The following is a 25,271-nucleotide window of genomic DNA, read 5'->3' on the forward strand; positions in this document are numbered from 1 at the left end:
ATGGATAAAGGCACAAACACGTTCATGGGAAATCCCCATGATGTCTGCTATTGCTTTAGCTGATATTCATCAATTCTCCAGTATGAGGTTGTGCACAGCATTGACAATCTCCGGAACAACAACCACTCTCGGTCGTCCAGGACGATCCTCATCATTGGCGCTGAAGTGACCCGTTTTAAATTTGCTAACCCAGTTCTTAACTGTGGAATATGAAGGGCATTGATCCCCCAATGTCTGCGACATATCACCATGAATATCCTTCACGGACTTTCCTTGCAGAAAAAAGAATTTTATCACTCCTCTGCTCTCAGCTGCTGTGAATATCGCATCAGACTCTGTCATTTTGTTTTCCCGCATGTGTAGAACACTGTTCTCATAGGCGACAAACACAAAATTTTGAAAACATGTATTAGATACATAAGGCTTCCATGTGATGCACAGAAACAAAAAAGGATCACAAAGCCAAAGACTTGTCAGCAGCATATATATATATTACAGTACAAATGATCAAAGGTTTGGACACACCTTCTCATTCAAAGAGTTTTCTTTATTTTCATGACTCTGAATATGACAGATTCACATTGAAGGCATCAAAAATATGAATTAACACACGTGGAATGAAATACTTAACAAAAAAGTGTGAAACAACTGAGAATATGTTTTATATTCTAGGTTCTTCAAAGTAGCCACCTTTTGCTTTGATTACTGCTTTGCACAGTCTTGGAATTCTCTTGATGAGCTTCAAGAGGTAGTCACCGGAAATGGTTTTCACTTCACGGGTGTGCCCTATCAGGTTTAATATGTGGTATTTCTTGCCTTATAAATGGGGTTTGGACCATCAGTTGTGTTGTGCAGAAGTCTGGTAGATACACAGCTGATGGTCCTACTGAATAGACTGTTAGAATTTGTATTATGGCAAGAAAAAGCAGCTAAGAAAAGAAAAAGGAGTGGCCATCATTACTTTAAGAAATGAAGATCTATCAGTCTGAAAAATTGGGAAAACTTGGAAGTGTCCTCAAGTGCAGTGACAAAAAACATCAAACGCTACCAAGAAACTAGCTCACATGAGGACCGCTGCAGGAAAGGAAGACCAAGAGTCACCTCTGCTGCGGAAGATAAGTTTATCCGAGTCACCAGCCTGCAGGTTAACAGCAGCTCATATTAGAGACCAGGTCAATGCCACACAGAGTTCTAGCAGCAGACCCATCTCTAGAACAACTGTTAAGAGGAGACTTTGTGCAGCAGGCCTTCATTGTAAAATAGCTGCTAGGAAACCACAGCTAAGGACAGGCAACAAGCAGAAGAGACTTGTTTGGGCTAAAGAACACAAGGAATGGACATTACACCAGTGGAAATCTGTGCTTTGGTCTGATGAGTCCAAATTTGAGATCTTTGGATCCAACCACCAAGTCTTTGTGCGATGCAGAAAAGGTGAACAGATGGACTCTACATGCCTGGCTCCCACCGTGAAGCATGGAGGAGGTGTGATAGTGTGCAGGTGCTTTGCTGGTGACACTGTTGGGATTTATTCAAAATTGAAGGCATACTGAACCAGCATGCCTACCACAGCATCTTGCAGCAGCATGCTATTCCATACAGTTTGCGTTTAGTTGGGCCATCATTTATTTTTCAACAGGACAATGACCCCATACACACCTCCAGGCTGTGTAAGGGCTATTTAACTAAGAAGGAAAGTGCTGGGGAGCTACGCCAGATGACCTAGCATCCACAGTCACCAGACCTGAACCCAATCGAGATGGTTTGGGGTGAGCTGGACTGCAGAGTGAAGGCAAAAGGGCCAACAAGTGCTAAGCATCTCTGGGAACTCCTTCAAGACTGTTGGAAGACCATTTCCGGTGACTACCTCTTGAAGCTCATCAAGAGAATGCCAAGAGTGTGCAAAGCAGTAATCAAAGCAAAAGGTGGCTACTTTGAAGAACCTAGAATATAAGACATATTTTCAGTTGTTTCACACTTTTTTGTTAAGTATTTCATTCCACATGTTTTAATTCATAGTTTTGATGCCTTCAATGTGAATCTACAATTTTCAGAGTCATGAAAATAAAGAAAACACTTTGAATGAGAAGGTGTGTCCAAACTTTTGGCCTGTACTGTATATATATATATATATATATATATATATATATATATATATATATATACTGTATATATAATAATATACAAATAACATACAAATTTCAAATTTGATTTTGAGAGGTCAATTTTTGATGACACATTCACTTTTATTACTACTTCTTGTATAGATCTGAAAATAAGGAGCGCTGATAGTGTAACACCAAAGTGATCGGTGGGGTATACCTGAAAAATATACACTCACCTGGATCAGTTGTGACAGTCACAACCACTAGTGCGCATGAGATAATGGCGTCTGCTGCAACCCCACGTGGATGAGCATACAAGATAGGGTAGAGACGGGGTTAATGCCGCTCATCAGCCGAATGAAGACGTATATTGTTGATGAAGATGAGTATTCTTTTATTTCATAGGTCTACGCGTTTCGAGGTGAAAACTTCTTCCTCAGGACCAGTGCATCAACAACAAGTCTGTTGATGCACTGGTCCTGAGGAAGAGGTTTTCACCTCGAAACGCGTAGACCTATGAAATAAAAGAATACTCATCTTCATCAACAATATACGTCTTCATTCGGCTGATGCGCGGCATTAACCTCGTCTCTACCCTATCTTGTATTACTACTTCTTGTAGCAGAATTTATCTCAAAAGGTTAAAAGCTTTACTATTGTTTAGCAATGTTATTTAGAGACTTGTTTTGTGATTAGTACATGCAGAAGTGCAAGATTCATGTTACTACCGTGTTAATGTGTGAAGAAAACTATGTCCATGAGACCATTTTGTGGATTGTCATGGACATCAAAGACACTGAACGTTATTAATGTGTAGTATGTGCACTCGCTATATCTATAGGGGACATGCCTGTATGCTACAAAGAGGCTCTTTATGGATGGAATGTACATCAATGAGTTTTATTCATCAGTGCCAATGAAAAATGAACTCTATGGAAATGTGATTCAATAAAGCCCTTACAGCATAATAGCTTTAGTAAAGGTACCAAAGGCTCCTAACAGTTTGAACAAATATGAAACTTTTACAGTATTAATGTGTGTGTAAACTAAGACAGAATTTGACCCCAGGATTCCATTTAGTGGTAAATTGGATTCATGAGAATATATTTGAATTGCCGCAGATCCAATTTTCAAGTGTAATTGCTCATTCAATAAATCCACTTTTTTTCCCCTTCTTTGTATAGAACACTGTACAGTCAAAGAGCAGGAACATTTTCCAGTAATACTGTGTTAAAATTAGGGATAAAAGTTCTTAGGAAATAATTGTTAGCTAAAATTATACATGTACATGCTGAGAACAACAATTTCGTTCAGTCCAGCTCAGCCATGATACTGATTTATGGGGATTATATGGAGAGATTATGTAGGAGAAAGTAGAACTAATTTGTCATGTTATGCTTTCAGTATACTAGATTTATATTTTATGTCATAGGCGTAGACTCTTATAGAGTTAAAATTGGTCATTCACTTTATTTGAAATGATAACACTCGATTGATCCTAAAAAAAATATCCTACTGTTACACAAAAAAATTGGCTCCAACCTTAAAGGAACATTAAAAGTATATGAGAACCAAGTCCAGCTCCCTCGCTATCTGCAGGTGCACGGAATGCAGGGTAATGGCTCCAGATAGGGAAATCCAACACCAAAATGTCATAAAATCTACAAAGAGTTTTTAATATCCAACAACGTACAGACAGGGACAAATGATACATCACTGACGCATTTTGGATCACAAATGATCATCAAAGAGGTGGTCCACTACTCAGCATAGTGGCTACACATTCATGTAAAGCTCATAGAGAAGGCTTTTCTCAACTACCTTGTGTAGTCAATTGTGCCTCCGAGGGGCGCTATTGCGGTCCACTCACCCCGATCATGTGGTCCCCGGGCTCCGTGACCTCTGAGATCCGGTGATGTCACGTCAACTTTCAGTTGACCCAACATCGCTGAGGCGGGCCGCAGTCTCCCTGAGTGACTGGTCTGTGGACAGAGTTTCACCGCTTGTTACAGCCCAGCATTTTGTGCTCTCTCTCCTTCGCTGCAGAGTGCTGCAAGCAGGAGTGACACTGGGCTGTGACGAGTGGCAAAACTTCGCCCACACCTCAGTCATTCACGGAGACTGGGGCACGCTTTAGTGATGTCGGGTCAACTGTAAGTTGACGTGACATCACCGGATCTCAGAGGTCTCGGAGCCCGGAGGTCACGTGATGGGTATGAGTGAACCACAATAGTGCCGCTCACAGGCAGAATGTAGTACACAAGGTATTTACGAAAAGCCTTCTTTATGAGCTTTACATTCATGTGTGGCTACTATGTTGTATAGTGGACCACCTCTTTAATCATAAGGATAATTTGTGATCTGAAATATGGCAGTTGATGTATTATTTGTCAAGACAAAAAAAACAGACATCAGATCACCCAGTCCAAGTGGAAATTGTATGAAGACGGGGTGCATAGATAACTCCTGGGCTGGCTCCCAAGTAGTAAGCAATGAAAGAAAGGAAAAGGGTGTGGAAAGGGTGTATCCAGTTTCCACAAAAAATAAATTAAGAGTTGTTCTATAAAAACATTCTTTATTGGTACATTAAAAATTCCATGAAATAAATCATAAAGATTGACCTAGACGTTTTGAGCATTACACACTTTTAATCACAGCTATAATTAAGCACATGTAAGGCTCTAAACGCGTAGGACAGTGTTTCCGATTTGTTTTTTATTGAATTTTTTATGTAGTACTAATGTTTTTATATTAAAAATAAAAAAAAAAGAAAAATTAACACTTGTTGAACCCAGGATATTTTGATATCATTATCCATCTTTTTAATATTTTTTCTTGTGTGTTTGTTTAATAAAATAATAAAGAATTTAATGTTTCATGAGAATTTGGGTCATTTGAATTATTTGGAATTTCTAATGTTTTTATAGTAGAACTCTTAATTTAGTTTTTTGTGGATATTGGGTACACACTTTTCCTTTCTTTCATGTATTATTTGCCCCTCTCCTACTATGTTAATGGTTATTCAATATTCATTGAAGATTTGTTATGAGATTTTGGTGCTGGATTTCTCTTCTAATGAAAAGGAACATTAACACTAGAAATCAATGTTTAAATGAAATGATAAATATTTTTGCCCTCACTATTTGTGTCACGCTCGGACTGACTTGTCCGAATATACTGCGTAACAATTGCACATAGACCTACGGATGTCTGGCGCACAACACATAAACAAGGGTACACAGGGGACAGCAAAACAACGGTGACCCCTGATGCTAGGGAGATGGGTGATGGGACTCCTCCTGAACTAGCCTGGAGCTGTACCCTGAGCTCCCTAGCATTTACTATATGGGTTCTTCCACCTCGTTACCAAGCAGGATACCGTGACTCTTACTTTCCCTAAACTCACCTTTACTAGTGCGTAGGCCGGCAAGATTGCTAGTCTCACTGCTGCTCTAATAAACACAAAGAAAAGACAGACAGGGGGAAAAGGATAACAACAGCAATGTCACAGGATGGCTAGGCACTAGTCAATTCTCCTAGTCAGCTCCTTCCACCCAGGTGGCTAAACAGAATGAGGTCATGTGGCTATTTGAAGGAGTAGGTGATGGTCACAGAGCAGCTGAACCTGAAGAGAAGTACAAAAGAGCTGCTAGTAGCAGAACGGACATTAACCCCGATTGCACCAAAGGAAAGAAAACATGTTTAATATGAGGAGTCTCACATGACAAAATGAAACTCAGGTTCCAAAACCTGTCACAAGTTTCTTATCCTGGGAATCCATGGTGACAATTTGTGGTGGTCTATAGTATGTTCTGCATGATCTTAAAACAGTAAGGGGCACTTTGCACACTACGACATCGCACGTGCGATGTCGGAGGGTCGAAAGTGACGCACATCCGGCATCGCACTCGACATCGTAGTGTGTAAATCCTAGATGATACGATTAACGAGCGCAAAATCGTCATAATCGTATCATCGGTGTAGTGTCTGGGAAATCCATAATTACGTTGCAGGGACAGGTACGATGTTGTTCCTCGTTCCTGCGGCAGCACACATCGCTGTGTATGAAGCCGCATGAACGAGGAACATCACCTTACCTGCGTCCCGGCTGCAATGAGAAGGAAGGAGGTGGGCGGGATGTTTACGTCCCGCTCATCTCCGCCCCTCCGCTCCTATTGGTCGCCTGCCGTGTGACGTCACAGTGACGCCGCACGACCCGCCCCCTTAGGAAGGAGGCAGTTCGCCGGGCAGTGCGACGTCGCAGGGCGGGTGAGTGCATGTGAAGCTGCCGTAGCGATAATGTTCGCTACGGCAGCAATCACATGATATCGCACCTGCGACGGGGGCGGGGACTATCGCGCTCGGCATCGCAAGCATCGGCTTGCGATGTCGTTGTGTGCAAAGTGCCCCTAAGTCTTGTAGAAATCTTAAAGAGAACAAAGAGGCTAATGGGGTTGTCTTAAGATGCTTCTCTTGCTTACTGCTCTTGGGTCACCAGCTGCCTGCTTTGCAAGCGGTGCACGCTCCTGAAAATTGACAGGTCAGACCCCTGGCATGGTCAAAAATTAATCAGTGGTCTAACTATGCCAAATGAGCCAGGGTGGAGGAACTGGAATAGCCAGAATTTTTAATGTTTTTGTTTTTTATACCATTCTCAATTATAGGGCAGATTTGTAACAAACTGAAAACAACTTCAATATGAAAAATAGCAGGAAAAAGAGGTTAATGTTCTAAGCTGCTAAAATTACTGATGTAGATACCAGAAACTCAGATAAAGGAATGCGGCTTATTTGTCAATGCGTTTCAAAGTGAACAAACTTCTTCCTCAGGACAAACCACAAGTGCAAAAATAAAACCCTGAGTACAGTCATATGAAAAAGTTTGGGCACCCCTATTAATGTTAACCTTTTTTCTTTATAACAATTTGCGTTTTTGCAACAGCTATTTCAGTTTCATATATCTAATAACTGATGGACTAAGTAATATTTCTGGATTGAAATGAGGTTTATTGTACTAACAGAAAATGTGCAATCCGCATTTAAATAAAACTTGACCGGTGCAAAAGTATGGGCACCCTTATCAATTTCTTGATTTGAACACTCCTAACTACTTTTTACTGACTTACTAAAGCACTAAATTGGTTTTGTAACCTCATTGAGCTTTGAACTTCATAGGCAGGTGTATCCAATCATGAGAAATGGTATTTAAGGTGGCCACTTGCAAGTTGTTCTCCTATTTGAATCTCCTATGAAAAGTGGCATCATGGGCTCCTCAAAACAACTCTCAAATGATCTGAAAACAAAGATTATTCAACATAGTTGTTCAGGGGAAGGATACAAAAAATTGTCTCAGAGATTTAAATTGTCAGTTTCCACTGTGAGGAACATAGTAAGGAAATGGAAGAACACAGGTACAGTTCTTGTTAAGCCCAGAAGTGGCAGGCCAAGAAAAATATCAGAAAGGTAGAGAAGAAGAATGGTGAGAACAGTCAAGGACAATCCACAGACCACCTCCAAAGACCTGCAACATCATCTTGCTGCAGATGATGTCAATGTGCATCGGTCAACAATACAGCACACGTTGCACAAGGAGAAGCTGTATGGGAGAGTGATGCGAAAGAAGCCATTTCTGCAAGCACGCCACAAACAGAGTCGCCTGAGGTATGCAACAGCACATTTGGACAAGCCAGTTACATTTTGGAAGAAGGTCCTGTAGACTGATGAAACAAAGATTGAGTTGTTTGGTCATACAAAAAGGCGTTATGCATGAAGGCAAAAAAACACGGCATTCCAAGAAAAGCACTTGCTACCCACAGTAAAATTTGGTGGAGGTTCCATCATGCTTTGGGGCTGTGTGGCCAATGCTTGCACCGGGAATCTTGTTAAAGTTGACGGTCGCATGAATTCAACTCAGTATCAGCAGATTCTTGACAATAATGTGCAAGAATCAGTGACGAAGTTGAAGTTACGCAGGGGATGGATATTTCAGCAAGACAATGATCCAAAACACCACTCCAAATCTACTCAGGCATGCATGCAGAGGAACAATTACAATGTTCTGTCCCCAGACCTGAATATCATTGAAAATCTGTGGGATGATTTGAAGCGTGCTGTCCATGCTCGGCGACCATCAAACTTAACTGAACTGGAATTGTTTTGTAAACAGGAATAGTCAAATATACCTTCATCCAGGAACTCATTAAAAGCTACAGGAAGCGACTAGAGGCTATTATTTTTGCAAAAGGAGGATCTACAAAATATAAATGTCACTTTTATGTTGAAGGACCCCTACTTTTGCACCGGTCAAATTTTGTTTAAATGCGGATTGCACATTTTCTGTTAGTACAATAAACCTCATTTCAATCCAGAAATATTACTCAGTCCATCAGTTATTAGATATATGAAACTGAAATAGCTGTTGCAAAAACCCAAATTATTATAAAGAAAAAAGGTTAACATTAATAGGGGTGTCCAAACTTTTTCATATGACTGTAGGTTTAAGTAAATTGAATTTTCAAATACAGGAGTGGAAAAAGCACATTAATAATATTAATAGTACAATAATTGTGAAAATTTCAAGGCACCGACTGGCACAGGAGGAGAGAGGACCCTGCCCGCGAGGGCTCACAGTCTACAGAAAAGGGCCGAGGATACAGTAGATAAGTCTAGAGCGGGTCGTGCAATGCTATGGAGGACTGAGGGCTACTGCAGGTTGTAGGCTTGTTGAAAGAGGTGGGTCTTCAGGTTCCTTTTGACGGTTTCCACGGTAGGCAAGAGTCTGATATGTTGGGGTAGAGAGTTCCAGAGTATGGGGGAGGCATGGGAGAAATCTTGTATGCGATTATGGGAAGAGGAGATAAGAGGGGTGTAGATAACGAGATCTTTTGAGGATCGGAGGTTACGTGAATGTAAGCACTGAGAGACTAGGTCACAGATCTATGGAGGAGTCAGGTTGCAGGTGGCTTTGTAGTCTTGGTTAGTGTTCTGAAATTGAGTTTATGGGCAATGAGAAGCCATTGAAGGGACTGGCATAGAGGAGGGGTCAGAGAATAGCGGAGGACAGGTGGATTAGTCGGGCAGCATAATTTAGCATAGATTGGAGGGAAGTTAGAGTGTTTGAAGGGAGGCCACAGAGCAGGAGGTTACAGTAGTCCAGGCGGCAGATAATGAGGGCATTAACTAGTGTTTTTGCAGATTCTTGGTCAAAAGTTAAAATGAACTGTACAAAAACATTAAAACCATGTGGAGAGACACAAAGTAAACAAAGGTCTGTGTTCCCAGCAAATCAGTAGCTCTTAATCATGACAGTTATGGTCATGATTGAGAGCAATGGCTTTGCTCAAAATACGTTGACGTTTGTCTACTTTGTGCAGTAAAAAAAAGCAGCACATCAATTGTTGGTGCATTTTCTTCCTTTGTTTTTCAGCCCTTCCAGCTAATGATATCAATAAAAAATACATGGCACAAAAATGCACCCAAAAATTCACCAAAAACGCACTAAAAACACATGCATTTTTGGGTGTGTTTTTCTGCCACAAGGTGCATTTTTTGGTGCAGAAAAGGGTGCACATAGCCTTAATGGAAAGAGAAAACCACCTTCAAGGTTTAGAGAATGAGTCGGAAACATGGGAAACGCTTATTATCACAGAATGTAGGTCAAACTCCTGGGAAGATTCCAGTTCAGTATTGAATAAGCATGTGAACCGGGTACCCTCACACCTATTTGCATGAGAACTGGGTCAGGGTCTGTGAAGAAATAGTTGCAGAGGAAAAAAACTGTAGAAAAAAGGAATTAATTGTTCAAAGTCCTCCTAGACAAAGTTAAAAAATGTGTATGCAAGTATTGAAAATCATCTTAATTTTCAAAAGTTGATTAAAAATTCACTTGTATTGATAAATAACCAACCAAGTACTGATTTAATAGAAAATGTCAGATACCTCATTTAAGCCATATGGATTGAGTGTGTTCAATGTATATGTCTAATAAACTTCTTTTCTACTTAGTTGTCCATTGTGATTCCCTGTATGCGCTCACTTCTCTGTAACTCTTATTGTGTGCAGTAGCACAATGACGTGACAGTCCACGCTGTAAGAATCTTTTAAGAATATTGGATCTATGAGTGTTTAGTCTTTTGTGGAGTGGTTGTATAGTTCTCACAATGTATTGTTTATTGCAAGGACATTCAATCATATAAAATACAAAATTAGCCTGAAGGGTCATAAAATTCCATTGAGGCCTTATGTTATATAAATTCAATATGAAGGCATTCTAATCTACACATGGAAAGGAGAACTATGTAGATAACTAACGAAGAAATAGTAATAATTACATCACTATCGTTTTACTTTCCTATTTCATTTTTGCCGTGATATAGTGATATGTTCTACAGGAATGGGGTCATTTTTCAAGTATCTGGCGGCATCAATGATGACAAAATGCCGGGGCAAGTGAGTATTTTTTCCCAACCTAAATGACCTTTTTCACTTGGGTAAAAAAAAATTTGTAAATTGCTAGAGATGAGCAAACCCGAGGACTTTTATGAAAAAACTGAATTTGGGTGCTTTACATATGAACTTCACTCGCACATCGCTGTGCTTCGGTATGCTTGGTGCTCAACCTGGTATGAGCCGCTTGCAGTGTTTGAATGACTCGTACTGGGGCTAACAACAGCGTGATTGGATGTAGTGTGTACCTGCCCCCCCCAAAAAAGAATGGTAAACCCCCACCCATCTGCCCCCAGAAGTGATCTGTTTATGGCTTGCTGTATGTAGACAGAGACCCGAACTGCACAATCAGTGCTTTCCATTCCTTCATTGGGGTTCAGGTCAAGTTTGGGTCCCAAACCAAACTAAATTTAATGTTCAACTGACGCTGTCGAACCAAACTTCAATGGGTCCTCTCATCTGTACAAATCACCTTCTTAGGGAATTCATCTCCATTGCTCAAAAAACAAAAACATGTAAAAGGCTTCTAAACTCCATCTCATCCCCAATCCATTTGCTAGCCTTCATCTGCACTGATATCAGAACAAACTCTTGGGCCACGTGCACACGTTGAGTATTTGGTGCGTTTTTTACCTCAATATTTGTGGCCAAAATGATGAGTGAGTGAGAAATACAGAAATGGTGCCCGTATTTCTATTATACTTTTCTTCTGCTTGTTCCACTCCTGCTTTTGCATTAAAAATACTGAGGTAAAAAGTCACCAACTACTCAATGTGTGCACATGGCCTAAGGGGTACTTTACACGCTGCGACATCGCTAGCAATTGCTAGCGATGTCGAGGGCGATAGCACCCGCCCCCGTCGTTCCAGCGATATGTGGTGATCGCTGCCATAGCGAACATTATCGCTACGGCAGCGTCACACACACATACCTTGTCAGCAACGTCGCTGTGACCGCTGAACAATCCCTCCCTCAAGGGGGAGGTATGTTCGGTGTCTTTGCGACATCACTGCAGCGTCCCTAAGCGGCCAGCCAATAGAAGCGGAGGGGCGAAGATGAGCGGGACGAAACATCCCGCCCACCTCCTTCCTTCCGCATTGACAGTGGAGGCAGGTAGGAAGATGTTCGTCACTCCTGCGGTGTCACACATAGCGATTTGTGCTGCCGCAGGAACGACGAACAACATCGCTACGTACAAGACAACGATTTTTGGTGTTTGGACGACCTCTCCAAAACCAACGTTTTTTGTCTCTATACGATCGTACGTGTTACACTCTGCGATGCTGCTAACGATGCCGGATGTGCGTCACAAACACCGTGACCCCGACGATAACTCGTTAGCGATGTCGCAGCATCTAAAGTACCCCTTAGGTGGTGAATTAGGTCATTTTCACATTTTCAGTATTGGGTGAGTTTTTTACTTCAGTATTTGTTGCCAAAACCTGGAGTGGGTAAGAAATACAGCAGTGGTGCCCTTTTTTCTACTATACTTTTCCTCTCATTGTTCCACTCCTGGTTTTGGCTTACAAATACTGAGGTAAAAAACTCACCAAATACTGAAAATGTGAACGTGGCCTAATTCACCACCCTAGGCCATATGACACGTTGCGTATTTGGTGACTTTGGTACGTTTTTTTACCTCAATATTTGTAAGCCAAAAAAAGGAGTGGAACAATCAGCAAAAGTATAATAGAAACATGGGAGCCACTTGCGTATTTATCACCAACTCCTGGTTTTGACTACAAATACTGAGGTAAAAAACTCACCAAATACTGAAAATGTGAATGTGGCCTAATTCACCATCTTAGGCCATGTATACACATTGCGTATTTGGTGACTTTTTACCTCAGTATTTGTAACCAAAACTAGGAGTGGGTGGTAAATACAGCAGTGGTGCACATGTTTCTATTATACTTTTCCTATGATTGTTCCACTCCTGGTTTTGACTTACAAATACTGACATAAAAAACTCACCAAATACTCAACGTGTACACGTGGCCTTAGGCTATGTGCGCACATTGCGTACTGGCCCTGCAGAAATTTCTGCAGTGATTTGAACAGCACACGTGCGCTTCAAATCGCTGCAGAAACAAAAGCCGATTTCATGCGCTCTGCATGTAGCCTCTCCCAGCCCCTGCCATAGACAGAGCAGGGACTTCATGCAGAGTGCACGAAATAAGTGACATGTCACTTCTTAGAACGCGTGCTTCAGGCAGCAGTCGAAGTGCTGTGCTCTAATACGCCACGTGTGCACGTCTCCTGCACAATCTTCATAGATTATGCTGGGGACGCAGGACGCATGCAGTTACGCTGCGGTGCAGATCACAGCGTAACTGCATGCAATTACGCAACATGCGCACATAGCCTTACAGTACAGATGATTGCAGTAGCCTTTGAATGTTTGGCTTAACAGAATAATTTCCTGCAGCAACGTATCTCCAGAGTTAGTGACACACAGGTGCTGAGCTTCACTGCCATCATCTATACTCCAAATGTCGCGAGCGGAGGAGGGGACGCTGCGCTCACCCACTGCTCGGGTCCGGCTACTGCTGCTGCGGCTCGGCGGTGGCTCGAGCAGTGGGCCGGATCCCGGGGACTGGAGCGGCGTTCCTCGCCCGTGAGTGAAAAGGGGGAGGTTTGGTTTAGGGATATTGTCCGTGACGCCACCCACGGTTGTGGTGAGATTGGTGACACCACCGCTGCTCTGGATGGGGATCCCGGGAGCGATGACAGGGAGCAGCTTGGATGTTGGTTCTTCCCTCCGTGGGTAGGGGGGTTGGTTGTCCCAGGGCCCAGTGAGGGGTATGGATGCAGGGCAGGCGGGTTACGGGGCCTGGTGAGGTGCAGGGTCGCGGGAGCAGCGCTGTGCTGCACGGCACGGTGGTACTCACTCAGCCAATGATGAATAGAAAGTCTCCGGTAAAACAAACGGCTGGATGGACGGGTCCCACAGACGGCTGCGGTGTTTCTCCTCCCGGCAGGTTGATGGTGACTGCCTTTCCCTGCACCTGTGTAGTGTGTACGGTCCCAATGGGTTCCCACCGGTAACCTGCTCCCCAGCTTGTATGGTTGCTGAAGGAGCCCCTTTTGCCCGCAGGCTCTGGCCCTGGGAACTGTAGCCTTGGCGGTGACTGTGTTTCCCTCTATGGTTTGAGCTGTTGCCTTCAATCGGGTCTTGACTGCTGGGAAACCCCGGAGGTTTCCTTCGCTAACGGATTTGACCAGTTTTACGGCGACTCCTAGCCTGGTCGGGGTCCGTAAGCCCTGCCGGATGGTGCTGGCTTCTCTTTGTTCACCGGTCCGGTACCACCGGGCCACCGCCCGTTCACGGTCCTTACGGTTCACTCCAATCGGCCTCTCCTGCAGACGGTCACCACCATTTGCCAACCTTGCTGTTCCGTCTGGGCCACACACCCAGATGCTGTCAGACTGCCCTGCTACCACTTCACTTCCCTAACTGATCTGCACTGCTTTTCCCGCCTCCAGGACTGTGAACTCCTCGGTGGGCGGGACCAACTGGTCCTGGTGTGGACATTAGCCCCTGGAGGAAGGCAACAAGGATTTGTGTTTGACTTTGGTGTGCCTAACCGGGGTGTGGGGTGTGTTGGTGTAGTTCCTGTGACGACCTGGCTTGTCCAGGGCGCCACACAAACAATATCAATGCAGCTGAATTAAGGAAATATACTGTTTTTGAAGGCACTTGCATGGATTTTTTTTTATAGGATAGAAGATAAATAAGTATTAAATAATCACCCTAATAAAGTGATTTGGAAAAATATAATTTTCCATGCTGGACAAAAATATTGAAAAAAAGCGGTTCTCAAACTTTTTAACATGAGAAAAGAAAACCCCTCAGAAATACCACTTCCAGCTACCATCAACTTCCATTTTTCCCCAAAATGTTGAGGAAGGTGAGGAGCATATATAGCATTGTACAAACTATATTCTATATATTCTGTCAGGGATTTGCTTTGGTTGTTTCAATTAGAAGCATCTTTGTGCCGGCTGGCTAAGATAATGGCAGTTTTTGCTACTGCTGACTTCTAAGAAGCAATTTTCAAGAGTCCAATGAACCACAATGTGGAAGTAAACACTGACTAGGAAATACTGCTAAATAATAAACAATATTAGGTAGTTCTAAAAAGAAAATGTAAAAAACCTGATGGAAAGAGCTACCATCTGCCTCATGGGTTTTATGCCTTTCTCTAGGTTATAGGTTGAACTCAATGGACGTAAGTCTACCTTCAACCTTAAAACTATGAAACACTCTCTTAAGGTCCATTGATGCTCCTTCAAAACGACCTTCCTAGTTTGATGCAGGCACCCCACATAGTAGTGATATTTTAAGGGAGTTGTCCCATCCAGACAACCTTATCCATCTGTTCTATTAGGGCAGATGGACATTATAGAAGAAGTCTCCCATCTGGGTACCTGTCACAGTCTTCTCTCTGCTGTGGAGTTTAGTGACATGTTCTGGGTCAGAGTCTCACTTTACTTTGTGAGACTCTGCTGATTAAATTAATTCCCTTTCCTTAGGGGAGGAGAGGGTTAATGTTAGTTTGCCTTTCAGGAGCTTCTGACTACTGGTTTCTGGTTTGGACCACCCCAGGTCCTATATATACCCTGTGCTTCCAGCAGAGGGTGCCGTTTTTTTCATTAATTTGGAATCTTGGCCAGGAAGGAGATAGGAGCTGGAGAAACCCTCTCTCTGTAACTTGCTGTATTGGCTGCAGCATTGGTACAGGCTGCAGCATATAGTGGTGTGCTGGATGTATGGAATGGACATTTCCCAGTAGTCTGTTTACTGCCCCCTTTTATGTTGTTTCCTCTTGTGCACTGTTAGTGGCTCCTTTGTGTGTGATTGCCGTATGTACAAGTTATCATTTTCCCTTGTCCATGTCTAGTTGTGGGGTTTGTGTTTATGGTCCCGGCTCACCCCTCAGATGGAAGTGGTGGTGGGGAATTACATCAGGGTTAGGACAGGAGTCAGGGACATGCTGGTAACTTAGACTTCACTACCATCAAGCATACCTCTGAGCTTAAGGACATTGCAGGGTACGCAGTCTGCTTAGGTGTCCTGGTCCTGTCATCCGTTCCCCATGAAAGTACCCTTTTGCTATGAACCAGAATAGAAAACCATGCTGATGGTCTCTCATCTGAAGGATCATGCTGTGCTCTTACTTTTCTAATATAATAGTTCCTGCTGAACCCAATAATCAGGTCAAGACTTTCAGAAACTGCTTCTCAGTTAAAGCAGTTGGTAATTATGATAAATACTTATTGATAAGAACCATAAAGATCAGAAGAAGATGTAAAGCCCTTGATGCACATTAGACCAATGTCCACCAAATTAATGATGAGTGGACTGATTGAAGTTCGGTTTCTGCAGGTGCATCCGGACTTTAGATAAAGTTCTGTCTTGGACCCGAACTTTACCCAAACATCATTGGAAGCCACTGATTAGGCAGTTCGGCACTTTGCCCACATGCAGCCAGCCATAAACAGATCACTTCCAGCGAAGGGGGTTGTAGGTTTTTTCTTTTTGTTTGGTGCATGCTAGATCCGATATTGTTGATTTTAGCCCCAGTGAGAGCCATTCAAACACTGCAAGCAGCTCCGACTGGGCCAAGCATCGAGCGTACCCGAGCACAACGCTGCTTACTTGAGTGGTTAGCATACGTAAAGCATCCGAACTCAAACACTGAGTTTTTTTGTAAAGTCAATGTTGAGTACGAGCACTGAACTTTACTGTTGAAGTCCACTCATCTTGAGTCAAGATCAAACCATGTAATGACAATGGGTTTGGCCAAAAGTCTCATTTACATGGAGGGTCCCGGACAATTCAATGGAGGGAAATCTGGCATGTCTGTTTCAGGCTACTGATACTTTTTGTTCTCCCAGTGAGAAGTCATCATTTGGTGGCTGCTCTCTCATAGAGAGCACAAGAGCGAGTGGTCGAACCATCACTCCTATGTATAGGATGGGCAGCTGAGATGATTGCCGGACGAATAATTGGCTGAACCATAGCTTGGCCAACAGCCATCTAGTTTGTATGGCTGATTTAATAGACTCATTATTGTGCTGTGGATGTGTATATTTCAGGCATACAGATTATTTCCATATCCTTGATATAGATAATATTTCTTCTATGAAAGATTTTAATAGATTAATAAACCCATACAAACGTTATAAAAATCTGTATATTCCCCTAAACATTTTAATGACACAATATCTCCTAAATACATTTTTTTTCTTTTAATAAGACCGAAAATCTACACATGCATTGTATTATCATGGATGCGTTTCACTCGCTATAATTCAATAGCAATATTAAAAAAAAACAATAAAACTTAATCTCCAATGCATTAAACCGACTTATAATGAAATTTGCACAGAGTGCTGCCAGAAAATTAGACGGATGAGATAAAAATCAAGCGTTTACATTTTAATTGTATTGTAAATCACACAGATAATAATTGCATTATACAATTGAATGTAGGTACCTTGAGGAAATTCAGGCAGTTACAGCTAAAACTATAATTTCTTAAGATCAAGTAGCTCCTGGAAGCATTGACTGGTTAAAGGGATTTTTTTTTCAATTGATGTTAAAATAAGAACATTAAAATGAGAACAGTAGTAATTTCACACAAATAAAAAGAACTATTGCTTCACCACCGTGCGCAGCTGCCGCCCCACCACCGTGCGGAGCTGCCGCCCCACCTACACCCCACCTACTGTCTCCTCCCCATAATCCTATAGAATGTAAGCCCGCAAGGGCAGGGCCCTCTTCCCTCTGTACTAGTCTGTCTACTGTAACTTGTATATGTATTTTGTATGTAACCCCCTTCTCATGTACAGCACCATGGAACTAATGGTGCTCTATAAATAAATGATAATAATAATAATAATAACTATTAATACTTTATTTATAGATTTGCTATGCATTTAGAAGGTTGACTATGTGCGCACTTGGCAGAAATTTTCTGCCCCAAAAAACGCACCTAGTGACTGAAAAACGTGACAAAAAAGGCATGCTTTTTTGGTGCTTTTTTGGTGTGTTTTTAGTGATTTTTTTATGCTTTTTTTGGTGAATGTAATGGCTGGAAGGGCTTAAAAACGCAGGAAAAAAACAAACCAACAACTGACATTTTTTCTGCACCAAAAACTGCAAGAAAAAAGAAGCAACATTAGCATTTCTGATTTCTAATAGACTTTGCTGGGATAAGGACGACATGCAGATTTGGGCAAGAAACTGCACCAAAAAAAAGCATCAAAAACTGCACCTTACGCACAGGGCCTAAAGGAGATATGAAACCAGGTTTGGCAATACAGACTGCATGCATTATTACTTAATGTATTTTTTGGTTTATAAGACGCAACGCAAATTTAGAAAAAAAAAAGGGGTCCGTCTTACAATCCGGTGGTATCTTCTTGAGGAGGGAAGGGGCGGCAGCATTGGTGGAACGAGGTCACAAGAGGAAGGGGTGGTGGTGGGCCAAGGCAATGCTGCGGGCATTGTGACAAGTGTACTACATGCTCGCTGGTTGCTGCGGGCACTGTGAGGTAGGTGTGGCACACCTGAGGCTTCAGAAGAGGTCATGCACTGGTAGACAAAAACACACAACACTCTCACTCAGCAACACTCCATCAAACCAGGGTAATGGCAGCCGCTGAGGGTGGAGACTAGTTAGTAGTAGCAGCCTGTAGGAAGTTAGTCGGAAGGAGCAGTGGAAGAGTGAAGACCTTTAGTCTGGAGCTGGTGCAGCTCAAACCAGGCACAAGAGAGAAGGGGTCCGAGAGCCCACGGGAAGTATGCTATACACCCGTGGCCTTGTTCCACATACAACATTTTGGAGTGGAGGGACTTGGCCCCAGGCAGGGATCCGGTCTCTAGACTAGAGGAGAAGAACCAACGTGCTCATCTAGTAAAACCGGAGGCTATGGATACAGCTAGTACCGAAGCCAACTCTGCACACGAATCCGCTGGAAGGTGACCATAGAGGGCCAAGAGACAGAGCTTCAAGCCACTCCGTAGGGTCCATGGACATCGGCTCAGGGCACTGTGTGCATAGATGCGGGAAAGGCGACTGAGAAGAAAGCACAGTAAGACAACCAGGGAAGGAACATAGAAAGGGTGCACTGGTCTTGACCTCCGAACTACCCGTGATCGACTGGAACCCATCGCGGTGGAACCCAGTACTTCAAAGGCGGTCACTGACTAGTCGTGTTACCTTGGAACCTGCTACAGTGAGTAAAAACCTTTAGACTTCATCCCTGTGTTGCTCCGTTATTCGCCTGCACCTCCGGCCCTGCACCCCCGCAATCACCGACTACTACCCCCCATCGGCCCTGGGGCCCAGCTCTACCTGTGGAGAGCTATACCAACTAAGCTGCGTCACCATCTGCCCCAGCGGTCACCATCTCGCAGCATTGGCTATCTCTGGCTGAGTATCACAGGTAGCGTCACAAATAACTATCATCATCCCTTGTAAATAATCCCCTTTTATAATGACACCGCTGGGGCCATGGAACCCTGCCTGGCCAATGTGGCATCCCACACAAGACAAGGACTGACCCGGTAACGAGTAACTCCAGTCCAGACCCTTGTGTGGGCGTGTCATAGGCAATATCCAAGCACTGAGACTGTGGACATTGAGGCTACGAGTGCTGAGGGTGCGAGCGTTGAGGCTGGCTATGTGCCATGTTAAGATATTGACGGTGCAGGCTTCAATGAAATGGCGCCCAAAGACAGCACATGCACAGATTGAGCTTTCAGCTCAATGACAAGCCAACATCTCATTTGCGCATGTGCCGTCTCTGGGCGCTATTTTTCTTAAGCCTGCTGCTGGGAGATCAATGGGCCAGAGGCGGCATGTGCACAGCTGAAATCTTGAGCTGAGAGCTCCATCTGCGCCTGCGCCAATTCCAGGCGCCATTATTTGAAGCCCGCTCCACCGACATCTTCAAAGAGCACAGAGCCTGCCTCAGCGCCCGCAGCCTCAGCAAAGCACCTGCAGCATCGTCCCTCCCTCCTGTGACCCCTCTCCACCACCTCCCAGTAAACTTCATTCAGATTATAAGATGCACCCCTCATTTTCCTCTCAAATTTTTGGAAGGAAAAGTGAGTCTTATAATCCGAAAAATATGGTACTTTTAAAATTCATACTAGAATAGCTTTAGAAACTAGTCCAATACTAAAGCAAAATTTATTAAAATGTTCATTTTACTATCATGGTTATACAACCATTGTTCTAACCTTGATTTTAAAAGTTAGTTTCCCAGCCTCATCGGGTCTTAGAATTTTCTTAAAGAAAGTCTGTCAGCAAATTTTTTCTACCTCATCTGAGAGCAGCATGATGTAGGCAAAGAGGCCCTGAGTTCAGTGATGTATCACCTAGATTAGTGGCTGCAGCCATTCTGACACAGTGAAAGATTTTAGATTTTGCATATAGCAGAGCTCTGAGAGCTGCCCCCGCCCACACCAGGCTTTCAGTGTATACAGAAGGGGCGGATTTAGACAACTGATGTGATGCTGCTGAGACCCACTAATGATAAGGATAACAGGCTTAAGCTAACATTGCAGGTAAACAAAAAAAAAGACTGTGCAATAACATGCAGGACTGAAATCTCTGTTTTAACACTTGCAGCATGCTGTTTTCCGATTACATTGCAAAAATCTGCTGACAGAGTCCCTTTAAGGTTTTTTTCATGGTTCCAGAAAACCACTGTGTTCAAATGCAGTTTGTTTAAAAAACAAAACAAAAAACAAAACAAAACTGAGGTTTACACATCCTCCCCAAGTCCATCACTAAGTTTCTACCACTGCTCTGAATGTCTATTGTTTTCAGTGCTACTATCACGTCAACAGCGCTGCAGCTAATCAGTGAGCTCCGTGGCACTGACTATCTCATACCATCTACTTGGGCAGATGACATGATCGCAGTTATTGGCTGCAGTGCGATTGATGTGACGTCAGTGCTACAGACAGTAACAGACACCAGGTACAGCGGCGAAGACTCAGTGTTGGACCTGGGGTGGGTGATTGAAGCACTCTGACTTTTTTTCAACAATTTGCAGCCAGGGAGTAGAGGTATTGTGAAATTGGAAAACACTTTAAGAATAATGTATGAGGATTGTATTGTAAAATCTAGCGACAGATCAGCTCAACTGTGCCCCCAAAGACTTTTATGAATGATGTGTTAATTTGGTCAGACACATTAAAGAGTCATTTCCATTGTCGCAATTTATCACGTATCTGCAGTAATCCTGAGACATAGCTTTGAAAATACCCCATAGCAGCATGAATTCAGCATGATTGGCAGCCTGGTTGCTTGAAATGCTTTGGCATCTCAAGGGAAAATACTATGAAGAGCTGACTGACTCCCATAGACAGAGATGGGACTAGTCCAGCTCCGCCCATAGACAGCTCTCCTCAGCGCTGCTGCAGGTCAGTGATAGGATCTCTCTAAGTACAGAAGGATAGACCAGTGAACCACCTGCTGGGGGAAGCCGGCCAGGACTATTCCCGTCTCTGGCTATGGTTCTCGGCCAGCTCTTCAAATGGTATTTTCTCTACAATTACATTTTCTTCTTTACAGTGAATTAACTTTATATTTTTATATATTTTACTTATTTTGTTTATTGTTAAAGGGGGAAAAGATTGTTATTTAATGTATTATATTTGATTTGTTATGCCATTATTTCCCATTTTCCGAAACCTATAACTATATTTCTCATCCATGGAACTGGGCTGCCAATGGTCCAGAAATTTCAGGACAGTCTGTAAAAATTTAACGCTTTTTTTGCCCTTTCCATAAAAAAATGAAGGAGTCCGTAAATGTCTTGAAGCTGTAGAAACTTCTACTGATAATTTTGACTGTAATTATCATCACTGTACAGTGAATGCAGCTGATGTCTTCATTTCTTAACTATATACTGTAAACGTGTATCATAATGGTAATTTTGGTTTTCCAATATGTCCCAAAAAATATTGTCTATCCGTGATATATTAATAACGTAAAAGTAAAAAAGTTTTCAACCCTGCCATTTATAAGGGCTTATTTTTTGGGTGCCAAACCAACTTTTTTATATTATAGCCATTCTCGGGTGCATAAGATCTTTTATACCATGTTTTAGCAAGGTGCAGCCACTGATGAATGGCAATGCTACATCTAGTTTTTTTTTATTGTTTTTACTATTTGTGTTAATTAATTTTATATTTTGATTTATTTTATATTTAATATATATTCTCTAATTTCTTTCTTTTTAAAAAAAAGAAAAGGTGGGTGATTTAAACTATTATAAATATATACAGTCATATGAAAAAGTTTGGGCACCCCTATTAATGTTAACCTTTTTTCTTTATAACAATTTGGGTTTTTGCAACAGCTATTTCAGTTTCATATATCTAATAACTGATGGACTCAGTAATATTTCTGGATTGAAATGAGGTTTATTGTACTAACAGAAAAATGTGCAATCCACATTTAAACAAAATTTGACCGGTGCAAAAGTATGGGCACCCTTATCAATTTCTTGATTTGAACACTCCTAACTACTTTTTACTGACTTACTAAAGCACTAAATTGGTTTTGTAACCTCATTGAGCTTTGAACTTCATAGGCAGGTGTATCCAATCATGAGAAAAGGTATTTAAGGTGGCCACTTGCAAGTTCTTCTATTTGAATCTCCTATGAAGAGTGGCATCATGGGCTACTCAAAATAACTCTCAAATGATCTGAAAACAAAGATTATTCAACATAGTTGTTCAGGGGAAGGATACAAAAAGTTGTCTCAGAGATTTAAACTGTCAGTTTCCACTGTGAGGAACATAGTAAGGAAATGGAAGAACACAGGTACAGTTCTTGTTAAGCCCAGAAGTGTCAGGCCAAGAAAAATATCAGAAAGACAAATAAGAAGAATAGTGAGAACAATCAAGGACAATCCACAGACCACCTCCAAAGACCTGCAGCATAATCTTGCTGCAGATGGTGTTAATGTGCATCGGTCAACAATACAGCGCACGTTGCACAAGGAGAAGCTGTATTGGAGAGTGATGCAAAAGAAGCTGTTTCTGCAAGCACCCCACAAACAGAGTCACCTGAGGTATGCAAAAGCACATTTGGACAAGCCAGTTACATTTTGGAAGAAGGTCCTGTGGACTGATGAAACAAAGATTGAGTTGTTTGGTCATACAAAAAGGCGTTATGCATAGAGGCAAAAAAACACGGCATTCCAAGAAAAGCACTTGCTACCCACAGTAAAATTTGGTGGAGGTTCCATCATGCTTTGGGGCTGTGTGGCCAATGCCGGCACCGGGAATCTTGTTAAAGTTGAGGGTCACATGGATTCAGCTCAGTATCAGCAGATTCTTGACAATAATGTGCAAGAATCAGTGACGAAGTTGAAGTTACGCAGGGGATGGATATTTCAGCAAGACAATGATCCAAAACACCGCTCCAAATCTACTCAGGCATTCATGCAGAGGAACAATTACAATGTCCTGGAATGGCCATCCCAGTCCCCAGACCTGAATATCATTGAACATCTGTGGGATGATTTGAAGCGTGCTGTGTCCATGCTCGGCGACCATCAAACTTAACTGAACTGGAATTGTTTTGTAAACAGGAATGGTCAAATATACCTTCAGCCAGGATCCAGGAACTCATTAAAAGCTACAGGAAGCGACTAGAGGCTGTGATTTTTGCAAAAGGAGGATCTACAAAATATTAATGTCACTTTTATGTTGAGGTGCCCATACTTTTGAACCTGTCAAATTTTGTTTAAATGCGGATTGCACATTTTCTGTTAGTACAATTAACCTCATTTCAATCCAGAAATATTACTCAGTCCATCAGTTATTAGATATATGAAACTGAAATAGCTGTTGCAAAAACCCAAATTTTTATAAAGAAAAAAGGTTAACATTAATAGGGGTGCCCAAACTTTTTCATATGACTGTATATATAGATATATATTATTTTTTTTTTTTTTTTAATAATTCTAGCAATATTTTTTAATCCCTATAGAGGACTTGAACCTGTCATTACTTTTGTATTGCAGTATATAGACAAAACAACATTTTTCAATGACGCCCAGCCACAGGAAAATTAAGATGGCGTGCATGTAAGCCTTCAGCAGGCTCTCAACTGCCATGCAAAGCCATCAGCGCGGTAAGATAATGGGAGCCAGTACATGCATGCATTATCAAAATGGTAATTCAATGATTTAACAGCAGCAATCTGAGCTAGTTCCAGTCACTGCTGGTTCTGTAATGCCGTTGGCATATGCTCTATATAGAACATGCGCCATTCCATATGTCAGGACCTAATGTAAGATGTTCTATATCGGGAAGGAGTTAAAAATAATAGGTCTGTTAATATATTGGCCACAGGCCACTATTAACATTAATTGTGATGAGTGCATGATCTTTAAGATGATGGACGATTTTTGCAGCCACATTTCCCTACAAGCATTGGACCCAGCGTCAGACTGGAGTACCCCAGGTACACCACAGAAAATCATTCTTGGGGTCCACTTTGTGGCTAAACAGAAATAAATATAAGACCACCAATTGTGTGGTCAAACGTGCTAATATCAGAGTATAAGACAAGGTAATACACTTCTTGAAGCACCACTCCTCCAGGGTTTTTCTTTTTTTACCTTAGAGTGAGGGTTATGATCTAAAGTCCCTGACCTTACTCTTATACTCCCCTTCTGGCATCTTCACCTTCTAGTGCTGACGAGCTTGTCTGGCAGTTTGTGACCTGCCGGCTGCTCTACTGTTTCATGGCGCTAGAGGTCACATCCTCAATACAAGTCTATGAGAGCCTCGCTCTTGCTCTCATAGACTTGTATTAAGTGCTTGTGAAGTAGTTTTTGACTTACGTACAGTCAGAAGTTGCACTCACAAAATGGTGCCACAGAAAATCAAGAGGCGAAAACGCCAGAGTGTGAGTATAAGACAGTGGCAGAGACCTTGGGTTAAAAGCTGGAGTGGTGCAGTAATGTTATAGAAGGAGATTGTGCCCACATTTTGGTGAAAACTCAATGATAAATATCACCTGATGTGTACTACTACTAACGACTAAACAATTTGACCAGCGCTGCAAATTTGACAGTGTGAATTTATGCAACACAAAGGAAGAGGTCAGTGGTAAAGGTGATTGAACCATTTGTGTACTAGTAAACGCAACAATATCTGCACAATATTTGCGTGGATATTACCACTGTTAATTTGCTGTGGAATTTCCATTGGTGAAATTCTGCACAAATATATGATGTAAATGCATATACTTTAAGTACTAAAAGTGGTGGGGGCCCTAGATCAGTTATGTGATATTTAAATGATATCAAAAGAAAGCTTTCCCTTACATCCCCCATACACTTTACAGAAATCTCTCTGTCACCTATAAGGCCATAACATTTTATGAAAATACTCATTTTGTTAGTGGTGGGGGGAAGAAAACCAAAGTCAGTCAGGGGTGATACAGGGGGAATGGGGTGCTGTCAGTCAGGGGTGATACAGTGGAAGGGAGGGCAGATAGTTAGAGGTGATATAAGGGAAGGGGTGCAGTCAGTCAGGGGTGATACATAGAGAGAAGGGACCCAGTCAGGGGTGATTAAAAGGAGGGGGCACAGTCAGTCAGGGGTTATACAGGGAAGGGGGTGCAGCCAGGCAGAGGTGATATAGGGAGAGGGCGGCCACAGTCAGGCAGGGGGTCAT

The sequence above is a fragment of the Anomaloglossus baeobatrachus genome, chromosome 6 (genome assembly GCF_048569485.1).
Source record: "Anomaloglossus baeobatrachus isolate aAnoBae1 chromosome 6, aAnoBae1.hap1, whole genome shotgun sequence".
Taxonomy (NCBI): Eukaryota; Metazoa; Chordata; class Amphibia; order Anura; family Aromobatidae; genus Anomaloglossus; species Anomaloglossus baeobatrachus.